Source organism: Halyomorpha halys, unplaced genomic scaffold, assembly GCF_000696795.3.
Source record: "Halyomorpha halys isolate HHAL.00 unplaced genomic scaffold, Hhal_1.1 Scaffold102.1, whole genome shotgun sequence".
Lineage (NCBI taxonomy): Eukaryota > Metazoa > Arthropoda > Insecta > Hemiptera > Pentatomidae > Halyomorpha > Halyomorpha halys.
The window spans coordinates 429,632-449,037 of record NW_027113828.1 but is presented as its reverse complement, the minus strand read 5'-3'; the positions used below and the strand labels follow the sequence as shown (position 1 = coordinate 449,037).

Below are 19,406 nucleotides of genomic sequence, written 5' to 3'. Positions count from 1 at the left end.
CATTGGTTCATCATGTGCTGCCCACTCGGCTGACTGATTGGACTCCGGTGTGAAGTGTTGGAGCCATGTTTTATACATTTTCACACATCGACGTAAAAATTCGGTTTTATTACGCTAGAACAGCTCCAAGCACTGCTCAGAATCACCAATTTGTTGTTGAGCTCGCACGGAGCTTTCGCATTCCGAAATATTTATTCACGATGTGTCCAAAACGTTCCTTTGATATCTTTAGAGTCTCAGCTAGCTCGATCTACTTCACTTTACAGTCATCCAAAATTATTTTGTGGACATTTTTTATGTTTTCGTCGATAACAGCCTCTTTGTGGCGGCCACTGTATGCATTGTCCTTAGTGCTCATTTCGCCTCGTTTAAACTTAGCAAACCACTTCTCAACCGTTGATCTTCCTGGTGCAGAGTCCGGATAATGTTTACCAAGCCAAGCCTTCGCTTCAATCCCAAAAAACCCATGAAATTATGTTTTATCCATTTTTTTTTAACTAACAAAAGTTGATTCACACAAAATGATATATCTCACAAGCCAATTGTCCGACAGCTGTCAAATTCATACAGGTGTTTTTACTTTATTTACTTAAAATATTTTATTTCACGCTCAATATATTGCAACCTGTATACCGCAAAAAAAAAAAAAAAATAAAACATCTTTTAAAGTAGATTAAATTTGCTAAAATAACAATTGTGAGTTTTAGAATTTTCTCCAGAAATTGTAATTTTGTCTCCAGTGAGCCTCATTTGTATAACTAATAAAACACATCCTTTAATTTCTTTATTTTTAAAGTGAACTCTGATCTCAATAAAAAACAAAAATATTATATTGGAACATTCCTGATTGACCCTGTGTAACAATAAATGGAATATGGATGTGGGTGCGGTCAAATAGTAATATGTATTATTTGAGTTTAATTTCCATTTATTAAAAATATTATATCAATAGTAATTACTATATTTATTTAATTTTACAATATTGTTTTCTTTTTTCTAGGTGAGTCATGGCACGATTTGATTTGGGAAATATCTTTTTAACATGGTAAGCTAGAACACAATGTACTATCAGCTTTTCTTGATTTAACTTTTTGTAGATCTAAAGCTCTGATCTTATTTCTTTAAGTTTGTATTTGATGATATGTGTAAAGGTTATAATAGGAATATGTGCACATTTCGCTTCATTAAAAAGTCATAATTTTGAGCTGAAAAAATCCATACCCCCCACTAGTACGGTACACAGGAGTACATTTAACTATCATTTGAAAAGGTTATGATTAAAATGCTAAAATGAGAGAGTGAAGGAGGAACGAATGGACGTAGAGTTTTTATATTATTTCTTGTAATGACTACGATAAAAATAAGTTTTTAAAAAATTGAATTCTTGTGTAATAACTCGCTCAAATCCTATGCAAGTGCATTCGATAGCTACTTCATATACTGGATGTTGGATAATCGGAAAATTGAATTTCGAATTGGAAGAGAGAGCCATCCCAGATGGAGGCGTTCAAAAAATAACTTGGCCGATGTAGCTGACAACCGCTCCAGGAATAGAGCGACGAGGAATGCCCGATTTCCAAACAGTTTTAAATTATTTTCTGTTTACCGCGGGCTGGTACGCTTCTCGAGTCGGGGGAAGCGGGATATATAACTCGTGGGGCAGCTGAGATGAGTAAGTGGCAACTATTTCGGATCAGCTATCGTTATGACTAAATGTGTACTCAACTATTCCAATGTGGTTTATCTTATACTCTGAGTGTGGTCTGTATTGACTAATACGAAATGTGATGGATAATTAGGAAGGGTGTAACCTTCTGTGTTGCGTAATCTATCAAATACCTTCCCACGGTGAGCAGGAATGACCAACAACAATATAAAATAAAAGTATCGATTTCTTGAATCATGAAGGTTCTATACTATCAGTCAGGCTGACTCTTACGTGTAAGTGAGATATCCAACAGGATTGATGGACATGTTCTTATTGTATTTTCTTGGCAGAATAAAGTGAAACAAATTAAGCACTCGCAGCCTTCAATCCTTCAGTATTAGCACTACATGATCAATCTGAATGTCAATCTTTCTTTTTAGTGTATAATATTTAGACCTCCTTCGAAGAGGACGCGTGTAGTAACCTGTTATTATAAACAACCATAGGCAATGTCTTAGGAGGAAATGAAATTCATGAAAACTTCGAGTAATCAAGTTTTACTTTTCTAAACATCGTATATAGAGATGGTATTGAAAGTAATGGTAAAATTATAAATATATAAGTACATATGTATTAATGTTTATGACTCAGGGCGAGAGAAAGAACGACAAATGTTTGATAACATAGTACAAGAGGAGAAAAAAGGCAGTTATTTCCCCCACATTTTAATTACTTTAATGAAAACTATGTATAATTACTAGTCAAAATTGATGAGTCTGCCTAGAATAGGTAGGGGGAATACAAAATGGCGGCTGTTTCAAAATTTAAAAAAAAAAATAATTTCATTCGGTGCTCTATCTATATCTTTAAACTACTAACAATACTAGAAAACGTTTAATGAGAATATTATTTACAGTAGAGTAAATGTGATAACAGCTGTATGTTCAATAGTTCTCGAAATATAGCTTTTTTAAATTGCAACGTTTCATAAAGAATGCACTGAAAAATCGGTAGTTAGTGAATTTTTATTTTTTTGAGAAATATGAATCTCAAAAACTATTCGAAAAATAAAAATTCTATTTATAATCTTTAAATTTCTTTCTTGAGACTGGCAATTTTTTACTAAATAATTCAAAAATACTATCCAAATTATAGTCTCAAAACATTTATTTCATTTACACGTCCAACGTTTCGGCCAATTCGGCCATCTTCAGGGACAATCTTAATTTACTATGAGACATATCATTTAACCATTTTAAAAAAACTCCATACAGGCTATTCTGCCCAGGTCAAAACATTTATTTTATTACAATTAAAAATCACAGTCAAATTATTTCTCTTTTATCACTTGGTTGTAATAAAAGTGTATAAAGAGTGATAAAAGAGAAATAATTTGACTGTGATTTTTAATTGTAATAAAATAAATGTTTTGACCTGGGCAGAATAGCCTGTATGGAGTTTTTTTAAAATGGTTAAATGATATGTCTCATAGTAAATTAAGATTGTCCCTGAAGATGGCCGAATTGGCCGAAACGTTGGACGTGTAAATGAAATAAATGTTTTGAGACTATAATTTGGATAGTATTTTTGAATTATTTAGTAATAAAAATTCTAGTTTAATGTACTATGCAGTAGTTTATAACGTCTATCTACGTAATGATAGTAGTTTTATGATATTTTAAAAAACTTTGTCCGAACAACTAGAAATCAATTTATTTCAGCAGATTTCAGGTAAACTATTACTCGTACGAAGATAAACATAATAAACTACTTCATAGCTCATGAAACTAGCTTTAATTTGAGTGCAAATAGACACCTGTACGTCGAATAGTTTTCGAGATATAGATTTTCCAAAATGAATTCACTAACTACTGTTTTTGCGGTTTATATTTTACGAATTGTTGATATTGCTTTTTAAAAAGGTTTATCTCGATAACTATTGAACGTAAATAGCTCTACTAGGGCTCATATTTTAGCAAATTTACTCTTCTTTAAATTACGTTCTATTAGGTTTTCTAGTATTGTTGGTTTGTAACAAAAAAAGCTCGGAATGAAATTTTTGTTTTTAACGTTTTGAAACTGCCGGCATTTTTTATTCGCCCTACCTATACTTGGCAGACTCATCTATTTTGACTAGTAATTATTCATAGTTTTCATTAAAGTAATCACAAAAATGGGGGCAAAACAACTGACTTATTTCCCTCCTGCTCTTGGACTAACAGCAAATGAACTGTTTTTATTATTTCGTTGCCCAGTTGGCCAATAGTGTCGCTGTAAGTTGGGTTTTTCGTTAGAACGGTTATGCAGGACAGTGAAGGTAACGTTCTGTTTACTAACACCAACCGCCATTACGTTACCTCTTTTGTTGTCTTTAGTTCTCCTTTTTGTGAATTGTGAAAGTTCTAATAGTTGCAATGATAGTCAAATATTTTTCTCAATCAATATATTATAAAACTTTATATTTCCCGCCCGTTGCTATAATGCCCAAGAAGAGCACAAGGAATGACATTAAGGACTATTTTACAAAGTAGATGATGGAAGGACCTCTTGCAACTTCCGCAAAAAACTATAAAATAATAACGGAAACTGATAGGATGCTCTTCTCTGACTCATTTCCTCCGTTCGTTTTATCAACTAGTTTTTTCAACAATTCTTAAGGTGTTGCCAAATAAACACAGTTTTTTGGCAACGAACAGTTCATTAATGCTTTATGAATCAATAGAAATTATGATCGCTGTATTAGTAGAAAAAATACATTCTGCCAAGTATAGTTAGGGAGAATACAAAATGGTGACTTTTAAACAATTTTTTTTTTCATTCCAAGCTCCTCATCTTTGAAACTACCTACAACACTAGAAAACCTGAGAAGATCATTTAAAGAAGAGTAAATTTGCTAAAATGGGAGCTCTAATACCAGCTATTCACTTTATGGAAGAGTATTGATTGACCGTGTGTATAGATGAATGGAATATGGTCCGGGTGCGGTAAAAAAAAAACAACTCAAATAGTAAATAATTATACTGTTTTATTGAGCCAACGTTTCGCCCCACGTTGCAGGGCTTCGTCAGGGCTAGAAAAGATACAAACACTATAGTTACAAAAAGGAAAAAAGAAAAAATAAGCAAATTTGCTTTAATGAAGTTATCTAGTGCTGTTGGTAGATTTCAAAATATACAGGATTATAGTAGATTAGACTAGCTTTAATTCGAGTACTAATAGACATCTTTATTTCTTATCGTTGCTCAGATAAAGATTTGTCACAATAAATTCACTAACTACTGTTTTTTATATATATTTTTATGAAATGTTGCTTTTTAAATACCTTTATCGAGATAACTATTGAACGTAAATAGCTCTACTCTATTACGAATCATATTTCAGTAAATTTACTCTAATTTAAATTATGTTCTATTAGGTTTTCTAGTGATGTTGGTAGTTTTAAACATCTACATGTACTCCGAATTAGGGATGCGACATCGATGTCGATGTTTTGAAAATATCGATGTTTTAAGACCTATGTTTTCTAAACATCGATGTTTTTAAGCCGATGTTTTCTAATCATCGATGTTTTTTGAACAACCATTTCAGTAACTCAAGGTCTGTTCCAACGACGTCGTATAGTCCGGCCAGTCGGAAGTGGTTTTTCGATATCAATGTTTTGAGATATCAATGTTCAATATCAAAATAATGCTGCTTACAATACATTACCCAAACTACATCGATGTTTTTGAACAGCAATTTGAATAACATAAGGTCTCTTCCAACGATCACGAATTTTACGGCCTGTCAAAAGTTATTCAAATTGATGTCCAAAAACATCGATGTATTTTGGGTAATGTATTGCAAGCAACGATATTTTAAAACATTGATTTTTTTTTGGAGTCCATGTCCTATTGGTTGATTGAAATGCACTTCTGACTGGCCGGAGCATGCGTAGTCAGTCTTTAGAACAGTCTTTATGGTACAGAAATGGTTTAAAAAAACATCGATGTTGAAAAGCATCGATGTTTTTTTATCGATGTCGCAGCCCTACTCCGAATACAAAATTAATTCTTTTTAAGTTTTTGAAACAGCTGCCATTTTGTATTGCCCCTACCTATACTTGGCATAGTTATCAATTTCGACTAGTAATTAGACATAGTTTTCATTAAAGTAATAAAAAATTGGGGTGAAATAACGGACTTTTTTTCCCTCTTGGACCTCTTGTGCTAGATCGTAGAACGTTTCAGACCATTATTTGAATATTAAAGAGCTAATGTTGAATATCTTGAGTTTTTTTCTCCCATGACTCTCCTCTCTGCTATGTCAAATTTAAACATCGTTTTACTGCTCAACTATTAAGTTTAATATTTTAAGTCCATATTTAGGCCTGATTATATTTCTTCGATCATATTTCTCTTACCTAACTGGTAAGGAAAGAGGATATAAATAGCTTGATCAAAGTAAACAAAAATACTAATCGGCCAAGTATCAGCGTTGATACGGCTATAAAATTTTTGTAATGTCTTTGCATCCAAAGTCATAAATACTATTCAAAAACTCTATCAATTTTTATTTATAAATAATAAGGTGAGTGACCGTTATTATATTATACTGACCGCTGTTGCGATGACCCGTGTTAGCTATTACAGTACAATTAGTAAATTATAGCCCGTTTAGGAAGCTTATTGCAAAGAGCGTGGGTGAGCGGGGTCATCGCTAAATTTGTCCCTGCCGCCAGGTCATCGCTTTATTGAGTAATGACCTTATTCCTCTTCCACCACTGTCCGCGATATTATAGTGTATCGGTATAACTGTTCCAGTTGTACCGTCTGCTCTGAGGATAATACAATTATAATAATTATATAAAAAGTAAAAATATATTAGTAATATGTATTATAAAAATTAAAATTATAATCTGTAGCACTACAACCCATGAAGGGGTTGAGTACTTTGTAAGGGAGTACTGCTACTAGACCAACGGTTGTGCAAGGAGGTGGTTTGGTCAGAGTCATCATCGGCCGCCAGATTTTTTACCCAATTAATGGCTCCCACTTTATAAGGCTGAGTAGACGCCGGCGGAATCCAGAACCCACGGGAGTTGACTCACGGCTACAGTAGGGCTATTCATGATATTGTGTTGAATGTTATAAAAATAGGATTGTGAGCAGCCCTATTTAAAGTCATGTTAATAAATGCATAAGAGCTCCTAACGGATTTTCTGAGAAACTTGTTTAGTAACCTTTCCTTCCAAACCTTCATGTTATTGTTTAATTCTAAGTTTTGATTACAGTAATTTAATACAACATGCCTGAAATAAGTGAAAAGTAGAAGTGTAAAAGTTTGGCTACTGATTGTCTTTTTTAAAAAGTCTAAAACACATGACAAAAGAAAAAAAACAAAACACAAACTACGAGTAATTAACCTAACACGACAACAAATAAAACAGTTACGAGTTCAGCTGATCTGTTTCGTGACGTTATCCTTCATTTAACAGACTCTCAACGATGTTATATGTTATATCGTTTTAACATGGTAAAAGAAGGAAATATTTCTCCGTTTAACATGAGTTTTTCCATTTAACACGCTTTAACATGTTAAACTAAACATCATGAATACCCCTAGTGTAACAGAAAACAATTTTCTGCCCAGCCGGATTCGAACTCGGGTCCTTGGAGTTAGTGCCATCGGTCCTTACCACGGTGCTACCGCGCATTCCTATTTCAAGACAGCTATTTATTTTAGTAAATCTATAAATTTTTTTTTTTTGTTATTAACTTTTCTTTTTCTTTTCCTTTCCTCCTATAAATCATTATTACCTATTTTTTATTTATGTATATATATATTTTTATAATTCTTCGGTTCTTACACAAAAAAAAAAAAAATAACCTCCCTAGGGTAGCTCTATCGGTTTTCTCCCTGTTTACAACCGCCATATATCAGTATAAATTGCCCATCAAGAGAACTAGGTATTTTTCCCTACAAGATACTACATAGAGATTTTTAACTCAAGCCTTGGCTATTTCAATCTCAAATTCGAAGATGTTTTTCTTCTTATCTATCTATCTAACATCACACCATGTCAGAAATAAGAAGCCATGGTCATTGTAGAGAATAGTCGAAGTTTGTGTTGTAGAGAATAGTCGCAGCTTATCTGTTTTAGAGTTTTGACCGTGAGAAGTTTCGTATTTGATCCATTTAATATTTAATAAATTAGATTGATAAAGAAGAAATAATTTATTTCTTTTTGCCGATATCCTTCAAGCCTAGGTCAGACTCTTCCTTGTCCTCCTTCTGGTCCCGCCAAAGGATGGGGATGAAGTTGAAGGGGTAGGATACTGTGCCGGAGTCCCTGCAGCCTAGGAAGAGCAAGGTGCAGAAGACGATGGCTGTCACTGTCATCGCTGCTCCCCGCACACCCGCTCCCATATCTCCTCTCTCTATCTATCAACAATATCATACATAATATCATCATTATATATTATACAATGATAATATTATGTAGCAAGTTATAATAATAAAAATCGTACTCAGTGTATATTACTTACCTCGCTAAAAGAATTTCTTATTTAGGAAATATTTCGCCTAATACATTAGATACATTTAAGTCTTTTTAGAAAAATAATCATATGGACTGTTATCACATGGAGAATATTGAACTTGTTTCGAGGTCTCGTTTCTTTAACCAATTCTCACTTTACGGAGTGTGCTCTTTCCTTTTTTTACTGGGAATGCTCTATACAGTTCAGAAGTGGCTGGCGGAACAAACTTTATTTAATTTATTTTCATTAATAAAGGTATATTGCAGCTGTGAAGTAAATAAATAAACGAAGATAATAAAAGCTATCATTATGGGCCTTATAAACTTTGTGAAGATCAGTTAGAAAATATAAGTTACGCCTGTACAACCGAGGAAAAGCAAACGAATCTCTCTAAGGATGCTTCTTTTCTCCACTTGTGCACTGCCACTCTTAGCAAATGCCTATTTCCAGACAATTATCAATGCAATGGGATCATAGTTTTAAATGATACAAATAAAAAAAAAGAGGGCTGAAGCATATATCTTCAGCAAAATTTAGATATTTGCTCGATTATAACCTACTTTAATTCCTGAATCAGTTTTACTTTTGTAAGTCCACTGTCACTCACTGTCCACTGTCACTCCGCTAGAGCGAGTTGGGTTCCCTGTGGGGAAGGGAAAACGTGAAGTAACCTGACCTAGGAGAAGGTTAAAACGTATAATATTTGCGGAAACTCCGAATTACACTCTTGAGAACCTCTGTGGGCCGTTGTAGCCGAGAGAGTTACAGCTGAAACTTGGCCTCGTGACTTCTTCGGCACCGGTTGGAATCCGGCCCAAGGAGTCGATTTTTGTTTCTGTGGTGGTCCCACGAAATGAAAACTTGATACCCCCAACCATAATTAGAATAGGTTGGTACCTAGGGCGGTGGCAAAACCATACCCTTCTTCAAAATGAAAGTGAAGCCAAGAAAGGCCACGCCTACAAAAGGAACTTTTACGCTAAGGTTAATAGGAACATCATCAATTGCAATCTAAACTGAAAAAGAATGCAGCCAGTGATTGACTCGTACTCTTCCCCTACTCCTCTGTTTCCATTATTTTCCTTTTTCCAAGGTGTTACCCATTAGTTCAGAAATGACCAGGATAGTTATACAAAAAAAAAAAAAAAAAAGGTTCCAGGATCTCCAGATTCAACATGCAAAGGGCGTATGGAATCGCCAAGTAGTAATTTTTATTACGAAAGTTAGCTTTCATTTTGAGTCGCGCTCATGGCTCAAGTTCAGTTTTATCTAGAAATCGATCGGGATGTAGAGTTGACTTCTATATGTCTAACTATTGAGATTTTGATTTATTGATTTTGGAATTAATGAGTCTAGACTGTAATTAGGCGTCACTTGGTCCAAATCAGTAATTGTAATTAGTAATTATGTTGGAACTAAGTGCTGGATTAGGTGTCAGAATTCTTTTGTTATTGAATCACAAGTTAGCAATCTTCAGAAAAGGAAATAAGAGGTCAAAGATAGAGTGAGGAAGCTATTCAGACCCAGTGAGGTAATTGGCAGATATTATGGAATAACTAAAAACTAATATGACGAAACTAAAGAACTGGCGTTTCGATTCCTCGTCATTGGAGTCCTGTTTCACCTTTGCGGTGGATGGAATAGAAAGCACTGGCCCTCCATTATCGCAATGGTAGCTGTGGAGCAGAAACCACAGCGCACTCCCAACTGTGTCGTATCCCCTGTCCTGTCCTAGTGAGATGTGGGGGAGGTTATAGTTTCACTGTTATATAGCCCCACCGCTGTTATCTAGTGCTCTCTCGCTATTTTCCGAAGTGAAAGTTCGCTGGATTGGTTAGATGTAATGAAAACATGTGATATTGTTGACATGATCCTTGGTATAAACATCATCTTTATTTTTCATAATCATGATAGCTTTTCAATATTATGGAAAGATTTCTAAAGTAGATATCTAAAATTGAAGTAACTAACACATCAATGCCTGACCAATGAAGGCCAAATGCCGTCTAAGTGTTATATAGTGGGAGTGGTTAGCTTTATTGGTAAGGCACTGTGCTACAAACTCAAAGGACACGGATTCGAATCCGACTGTGCTAGAAATTATTTTCTGTTTCAATATAGCCTTGAGTCAGTGTTGTGGGATCGGAAGCCCTCCAGCGTCCACCCAGCCGCATAAAATGGTTTTCCTTAATTGGGTAAAAATCTTGCGGTCGAGCGCGATCCTGACCAAATCACCTCCTTGCACAACCGTTGGTCTAGTAACAGTACTTCCTTACAAAGTACTGAACCCCTGACCTTTATGTTAATTACCTTTGTTTTACTATGATAGTGTAATAAGGTAGAAAATGTACTTTTTCAAGATGTTTTTAAAATTAATTTTTAAGTTTTTTATTGACAGATCATTCAAAATGACCGGAATGGTCGAAACGATAGAGTGTTACGATAATACGAAAGTGTTGGGACCAAATTTTTTTATTATAACTTCTAAAAAAAGTCTCTCTCAAACAAAAACTTGCAATATATATAAGGATTATTCATTAAATAATCATTTAATGAAATTAACTTGATCAAATAACTAACTGTATTTATTTCTGCAACTAGTCATTTATTTAATTACTGCACTATATATCTGAAATGATGTTTAACTTCTCAACAATCCAAAGAGGTAGCAATCGCCTGTTCTTACTATAGCTTGTTTTAAGTTTAACACTAATACAGATGTTACCTTACATTTATAAGGAATACACCCGTACATGATTTGAAGTTAGTAAATATAGAAATAAATGGTAAAACCAAATACAATACAGCTGAGTTAGGAATTTAAAAATTATAAATTAAACAGATTAAAGAATAAATCAAGATTGGTCTTAACATGTTATATTGTGTATACAAGCACTGTCGTCCTGTTTCACTGTTGTGACAGTATCAATACGACAGAATACTAACTGAGGCTTTGATTCAACTTTCAAACTACAGCAATTTCTGTCTGTGACACATCTAAGCCAACATTATCTCAATCACATCACGCACATCGGGTATTTATGTCTACGTTTGATTTGAACTACAGATGAACAAACTTAAATTTGTTAAAATAATAACTTTAACATCTTCGAAGTTTTTTGAACATACTTTCTGTTTTTGCATATTTTCAATAGCAATGTGTGATTTATATATTGTGCTGTTGATTGATATTATTATTATTGTTTACATCTCAGCTCTTATCCAAGTTGAGAAACTTTTTTTTTATAAATGATATTCTTAAATATAATACTAAACTTTTGTTTATCGATTTAGGTGTTATGTCGATATATGGTAATCGAAATGACGTGATAATATGGTAATGGATAAGGGAAAGTAAACGCGTTGAGCCAGTACATAACAGATCTCTCACCTGGAACTGTTATCCGTGATCAGGAAGGATTTTAAATTAGTCTATTTACATTATGCATCTGTTCACTATCGATTTCTAATAAATAAAGGCCTGCTTGATAATGGCAGCTAACAACATTAGCTGATAAATGGAACAAAGGTAAAAATTACTAGTAATATTGAGTTAGTAGATGACCGTGGATATATATATCTTAATAAGTAGAAGATGGATAGTGGTCAGTAAGAATACAAATAACTAAACACTTTATTTTAATACCGACGTTTCGGTCAGAATTTTACACTGCCATCAGGACTAAGAACGAAAACAAAACAATAACCATGACGAATAAAAAGAGTTATAGAATGGTTAGAAAATAACTAACATTATAGATACACAAATAGTGTTGAAAACATGTTGAATAGTCTTAAGTATTATAAGGAGATAAATGTTATATAAGAAGATTATTAGTGTTATTATAGAAATGAAACCAATTATATACTACAAAAATAACAGTATTTGTTTGTACATCATTATGAATAGTATTTACCAGAAAATGCTCAAATGTTCCTCTACACATTTGGCAAGCAAAGATAAATTCATGAATGTAATAGGGTGGTTGGGTTATTTGGATTGGCTTGTATCAGTTGGCCTGAATTTGCTGCACAGAACTTAGATCTCGGTTTTTGGGCACAAATCAAAGCGCCCTTTGCTTGTGCTGCGTCCACACGTTTGCATTGTTCTAGAACTGCCAACAGATCAATATTTCCGCTCAGTGTGTGTTAATTAATTAAAAAATTTCCCAAACTTTCGCATTCAATAATCAATTCCATTTTAAGATTGTATATTTTAAAATTCTACCGATCTGGTGTTAATACATAGTTTCAAATCTTAATAATTAACTTTGGCAGTTTATTTTGGATTTCCATATCACAATCCTCGAAGAATGGTGTCGAAATTGGAGGATAAAAATATATCCCATCAAATAACCTTTGCTCTTCGTCGTAAACCTGCCGACTGCCCTACAGTATACTTTAAAGTGGCTCTTACCCCTGTAGAACAGATTCGTTATCTTGGACTACATCTTGACAAACGACTAACCCGGAATCCTCACACAAGACTGAAAAGACAGAAAACTGCACGCCAATTTCGACTGTTACAGCACTTACTAGACAAACGGTCTAAACTTCCAACTCATTACAAAAGACTGATCTACATGACAATAATAAGGTCCTTCTAGACATTCTGAGTTGAGCTTTGGGAATCCACTAAACCTTCGAATTCCTCTCGTATCCAATCCTTACAATCCAAAATCCTTCGTAAAATCCTTAATTCACTTTATTTTGTTACTAATAAAACCATCCATAGAGACCTAAATGTTCCTTATGTAACCGATCTAGCCCGAACCTGATATTATTCCTTCTATAATAAACTCCCTAATCACCCAAACCCACTAGTTTCTAAGCTTTCTTCCTCTTCCATTCCTGGCAAAAGAAGATGGCCTCGTGACCTTATATTGTAAAATGTTTTTAAAGTTCTACTACTGGGTAGTTTCTCTACATGCTGTATCATAGCATTATCATTATGTCATTATGGTTAAATTTACTTGTTGTATTTTATATACAGTTGTAAATGTCAATAAATAAAAAGAAATTTTTTTTTTATTTAACATAGCACAAATGTCTATTTATAAAGAATTTATTTATTGAGGTAATTAAATTGAAAAGTTCTTGTTAAAAAATCTATAAGGAAGGTATAATATAATAAAGGTTATACAGTACCATTTATAATAAAGGTTATACAGTACCATTTATAATAAAGGTTATACAGTACCATTTATAATAAAGGTTATACAGTACCATTTATATGATCTTTATTTTGTTCCTTTATATAATGAAAATGAATCAAATAGAATGCAATAACCGACAAAAGTTATAAGAATATGCAAGCATCTGAATAGCGACATTTGTTTCTTCCTTTGCTGATCATGTATATGTACAAGTATTGGATTTGCGACATATATGGCAAGCGCACAGGTGGAGCATAAAATATCTCACTCACTCCCCAATAAAATGATTCACTGTATTTTATTTTCGACAAACTGTATTTTGGAAATGCTGTAACTTGGGTTTAGCTAGTTTGGATTGCTATGCCTCTTGCCTAACTGGATACAAAACAATGCACTAGGAACTTGTTTTGCCTCAGTACACGAACACTCTCTCTTCAAATGTCATTGAACCAGCGGTAACATTCGTGAGGCTTATTGCAAATTTCCATTTGAATTTTGTGTGTATTTTTACCTCAGTTTAAGTCTAAATTCCTATTTTCAATTCATTAGCGAATTTTTGGAACAAGTTACTCCAAGTTTCAATGCTAATACATGTATGTAAAGTTGCCTGAAAGTTTTCAAATAAAATAATATTTTTTTAAATTTATATTTCTATTCAAAAAAATATTATTTTATTTGAAAACTTTCAGCCAACTTTACAAATAAAATAATATTTTTTTAAATTTATATTTCTATTCAAAAAAATATTATTTTATTTGAAAACTTTCAGCCAACTTTACATAAATTTATTAGCTTTGAAACTTGGTGTAACTTGTTCCAAAAATTTTTCAAATTTCTATTTCTATTTACTGCTCGTAGATTCCGACTATTACAACATTTACTAGACAAACTGTCTAAATTGCCAATCCATTACAAAAGACTGATCTACATGACTATTATAAGGCCTATCTGGACATACAGAGTTGAGCTATGGGGCTCCACTAAACCATCAAATTCCTCCAGAATCCAATCCTTACAGTCCAAAATCCTTCGTAAAATCCGTAATGCTCCTTACTGTGTCACAAATCAAGTCATCCATCAGGACCACAATATTCCATATGTTGCCGATTTGGCCAGAAACAGATACCGTTCCTTCCATAATAAACTTCTCAACCACCCAAATCCACTTGTTTCTAACCTGGCTTCTCCTTCATTACCTAATAATCCTCCTAGGCGTCTGAAAAGTAGATGGCCTCGAGATCTTCTCCTCTAGAAATGTTATTGGAGTTCTACCAGTGGGTAGATTCTCCACATGTTTTTATCATGTCACTATGTCACCTACAGCAAATTTACTTGTTGTATATATGTGTATACAGTTGTAAATATCAATAAATAAATTATTTTAAAAAAAAAATATTTCTATTTAATACGAGATCGGTAATAAAGGCCCTGTTTGATAATGAAGCACAAACTAATACTATTAGTCTTGTAGATTTATCTTAATTCAATTACACTGACTTGTACAATAGTAACTTGCACTTTAGTACTTTTTAACTCCTGTAATATCACTAATAGTCCTCCCTATTATAAAAAAAATAAGTATTAGTGTAATTAGTTTTACACTAATTTTACACACTAGTTTCTATACTTGTATTTTGCACTAATACTATTAGCTTTCATTATGAAACAGGGCCCTGGTGGGCCTTACACGGTTAGTATAACAGTTAGAATTTATTTTAAACGATAGATCTTGGGGGGGGGGGACTTGTAGTCTAGTGCCAAGGTCACCCCTAACAATTTACAACATTGTACATATTGAACAATTTTGAATAATAACGAAACATTATTAAACATATATATAACATAAAATAAAATAAGTAGATACAAACAATAATTCTTGAGAGAGAAAAAAAAAGAAAGAAAAGTTAATAACAAAAACAATGACATTTATAGATGATGAGGGAGGGGGAGAAAGTTCAATTAGTATTTATCTATTATATAAAACTCCATATTTGTTTGTTGTAAGTTAATGCACTGCCATACCGATCATCCGATTGTCATGGGTCTATTTTGGCTAAATGTTCAGAATTTTCCCGGCTATTATATTATAGGCTATTTATATTATAGGCTATTATATTATTGACTATTTATATTATAGGCTGTTCCGATTTCTTCGGTAAAAAAACATTAACAAAATTAAGCATTTTGGATGCCTAGCTTAGAAAGTATACATTTTTTCATGATTGTCATGGTTGTTATATGCTGATCGATTTTTCTCTTTCTGAAGAATAAAAATAAATGTTATTGATTATACTAAATGATTTTTTATTCACTTAAAATTTGAAGAAACATAAAGAAGATTTCAGTAAAGTAGGTTAAACAATTTGTTTTCTAAAATAGCGTCCTGAGAATGCTTTAAATATCATTATTGAAAGAAATTTGATTTGGAAGATTTTTTTTTTTCCTGTGACCATTGTTCATATCTCGTTTAATTTTTATCTGATTCCTTCGTTGATAGGAGTACAACCGTTAGGGAGCTGATTGTTTGCTCTTTTTACCTATATTGCCGCCATTTAATACCCTTAACCGAAATATTGGTTTCAAATAACGAAAAACATTTTAATCGTTTGATTTTATACCTCCGGTTCTAATTTTTAATTAGATCCAGTTTGTTCCTTTTGCTGCAGTTTATTGAACATATTTTTATTATATAATGTTATTTATCGCTGTAAACTAAATAGATATAATAAGCAATTAATTAAATCATTAATCCAATGTGTAGATATAATATTAATTTACATCAAACTTTAATTGAACTATTTACATCGCTAAATCTAGCAATTGTAGTGTTTACTTATTCTATTCTAGTAGTTATTTGATTTTAAAAATAGACTCGACGCAATAAGACTTTTTAAGTTTCGGTCTATTCCTGCTGCCAGGAAGGAATCGACTGGATTCAGTTCTAATTAAACTTTGTTAGCCAACTTATTTCTACCAAAGCAGTTGTTAGGAATTAAATTAAATGGTATTGAGTAACTTGGTTTTATATTTAAACAATTAAAAAAATCAACAATTGGCCAACTTTGTGTGCAGTTCCGTGACAGTTGCCAAAATGGAGACTCTATTTTCATTTAAGACACCATTAATCAATCCTCAGTCATTTTGTTCCTTCGACTGTTTCGTCCAAGGCCTCAGAGTAATTAAAAAATTTACTCCGTTTTAAATTATTTCTGAAACAGAAAATGAGACGAAAATGCGAATCAATTTTTACAATTTGGTTAATTCTGTAACATTTTGATTTGGATCAGCCCCAAGTTGTACCAAATTCAGGCATATTGAAAACTTACTGTTCATTTTTATAAAAATTATATTTCATAATTTCTGAAATTTTTATTAGTCCTTATTGCCTTAATTCCGTATTGAAATGTATAGCTATTGAAAAATGGGACCTTGTGGTAAAGTTTTTAGTGATTCAGAAATTCAAAAAAGTTTATTTAGTCTGTTATCCTGCAAAACTTAAAGAAGATCTGCTGGTAATTCATTCAAAGATTAGAGACAGTCGTTTGCCTTGCATTCAGTTATGGTGTGTTTTATGTGAAGTCCTGTTCCGCAAGTCTGGCATACAGGTGGAGATCGCGGGCATAAGGTAACCCTGGGAGTTAAGGAACCGGTATTATCAATTTAAACAATAGCCCCTTGCCCAACTTAACCTATGTCACTTTAGACATATGGTTGCATATGTCCACATTCTCTTACAATTTTATAGTAAAAAGAACCCAATAAAAACGACTAGGTTCTGAGGAGGCCCCAGAGACCCTTCTAACAGCCCTTTCAAGCCCTTATTATCCTATATAATAGAAAGGGCTGACACTTAGGCAGGTACATGCTGTCATCTCACAATGTACTTGCATCTGTCTAACTATTTTATGTTTAACACATGAAAGTTAGTTTCCAATTTCTTGGAAGCCTCACACCCTGCTTCTAGTCACGCCTTTTTCCCCCTCCCAGATATTTATTTCTAATTTCATAGGCTCTCTAGGCTCCGCCTAATTTCCTAAATTATCTGATTGGTCCAAACCCCTTCTCCTATTTCACTATTCTTCCTACTCCCTCTTCTCAAGTGTTCATATATATTTCCTAGACTAGATAGCTAAGTAAGAAGATAGAGACTGTGTAACAGTAACATGTAGTTCTTGTAAATATGTTAGAATAAAGTCATTTTAGTCTTCACTGATTTTTATGTTATTTAACTTGGGTCAGGCGCCTATGACCTATTCGAAAGCTCATGAAAACTAGCTCCTGTCTTCAGAAGGAAATAAGTCACTTCTGATTAATTTACTGTTAGTAACATTTGCCCTCATTTGTTTCCTTACCAATTTAATTCTCCACTAAATGAGGGCAATGAAGTCATCCACAGCCACTCCGCGATATGGAGTCCTTTGCTGTCTGTTCAGTCCTTTGCTGCCCGATCAGCCAGTTCAGTCCTTTGCTGCCCGATCAGCCAGTTCAGTCCTTTGCTGCCCGATCAGCCAGTTCAGTCCTTTACTGCCCGATCAGCCAGTTTGTTACCGGCCATTCCATTCCTCAGGCGAAGGCTGAAGCCATGAAAACAGAAATACCGTTTCTGGTGGCAGACTTTAACGAATAATTGATCTATTGTATATTTTTTATTAAACGCAGATATGAAATTATGAAGGAACCAAATGGACCATTTTTACAATAATTTTCATTTCTCAATTTTAGAAAGAGCAAGATTATTGATTACATAGTTATTACTTTAGGTTCCTTAACTTATATAGACGAAAATTCGTCATTTCGCAAAAAGATGAGCAATATCCAAATGTTATATAATAATCCAAATTAGTATGTTATAAAAGTAATATTATAATTTGATTCTTATTCTTTTATATGATTTTAATTAAATTCTATTATTTATAAAACAGAGATAATTCCAAAAAAAGAACTAATTTCAGGTTCAAATGCATCGCTTAATGGTGCAAACATAACAAAAACATTTTAAAATGAAATTTTATTCACAATATAATAGCTTGGGTTTTCGAATATTTATTTCAGTCTATTATTGCTAATTTTCTGATGTAATTTTAATCAATATGTAATCTGTCTGAAATTGATAACGAAAAATGTTGGGACAATTTATACCATTGTGAGTGTTGTGATAACTTTTACTTTTGCTGCATTCCCCTTCGTACGGGAAAATTTTCAAACATACTACAGTACTATTGCCCTGAAGAAATATTAAAGATTCAAAAATAATTTACTTTATTTAATAAAAAAGTGAATAATAATTTTGGAAGATTATTGATTGACCGTGTGTAAAGATGAAAGGAATATGGTCCGGGTGCGGTCAAAAAAGAACAAAAAAATAGTAATGGAAGATTATTGATTGACCGTGTGTAAAGATGAAAGGAATATGGTCCGGGTGCGGTCAAGAAAAACTCAAATAGTAGAAATATACTATTTTATTGAGCCAACGTTTCGCCCCACGTTGCAGGGCTTCGTCAGGGCTACAAACAAAAAAATGATTTTTTAGTTTTGACTGCCGTCAAAATAGCCCTGACGAAGCCCTGCAACGTGGGGCGAAGCGTTGGCTCATTAAATTAGTATATTTCTACTATTTGAGTTTTTCTTGACCGCACCCGGACCATATTCCTTTCAACGAATAATAATTTTGTATTTTCAGTAATTTATTAAAACTTTTTTGTGAATTTTTTTTAACTTTAGAATGCAAAGAAAATCGATAATTAAAATGAATTAAAATACGTAAGTAAAAATTTATTTTAAATGAATTAAAAAAAAAATCAGTGAAAAGATATGGTTTTTAACATGGTACATTGTTTTTATGTGTATTGTAGAGTATATGTGTCCAATTATGGATTGATGGGTACGCTGTGTAGTTAGCAACCCAATGTGTTTGGCCACCATGGCCAAATACAGCATTTTCTGAACAGCAGTACAAAAAATTACCGATCAAATATGTGTTAATTAACGTAATGTCCTATTAAACTTTCTTATATATTAACGTAATGTCCTATTAAACTTTGTTATATATTAACGTAATGTCCTATTAAACTTTGTTATATA

At 33.0% G+C, this 19,406-nt stretch overlaps 1 protein-coding gene and 1 long non-coding RNA gene across 9 annotated transcripts in view; one reads left to right on the top strand and one right to left on the bottom strand.

Moving 5' to 3' along the window:
- The window catches only part of tmod (tropomodulin), a 271,736-nt gene that overhangs the window by 130,074 nt on the left and 122,256 nt on the right, over positions 1 to 19,406 (top strand). The window lies entirely within an intron of this gene.
- On the bottom strand, positions 7,850 to 8,402 carry LOC112210731 (uncharacterized). Its single transcript, XR_002945276.2, has 2 exons — positions 8,176 to 8,402; positions 7,850 to 8,071 (listed from the first exon to the last, which is right to left on the bottom strand). It is a non-coding gene; the product is annotated as an uncharacterized lncRNA (long non-coding RNA).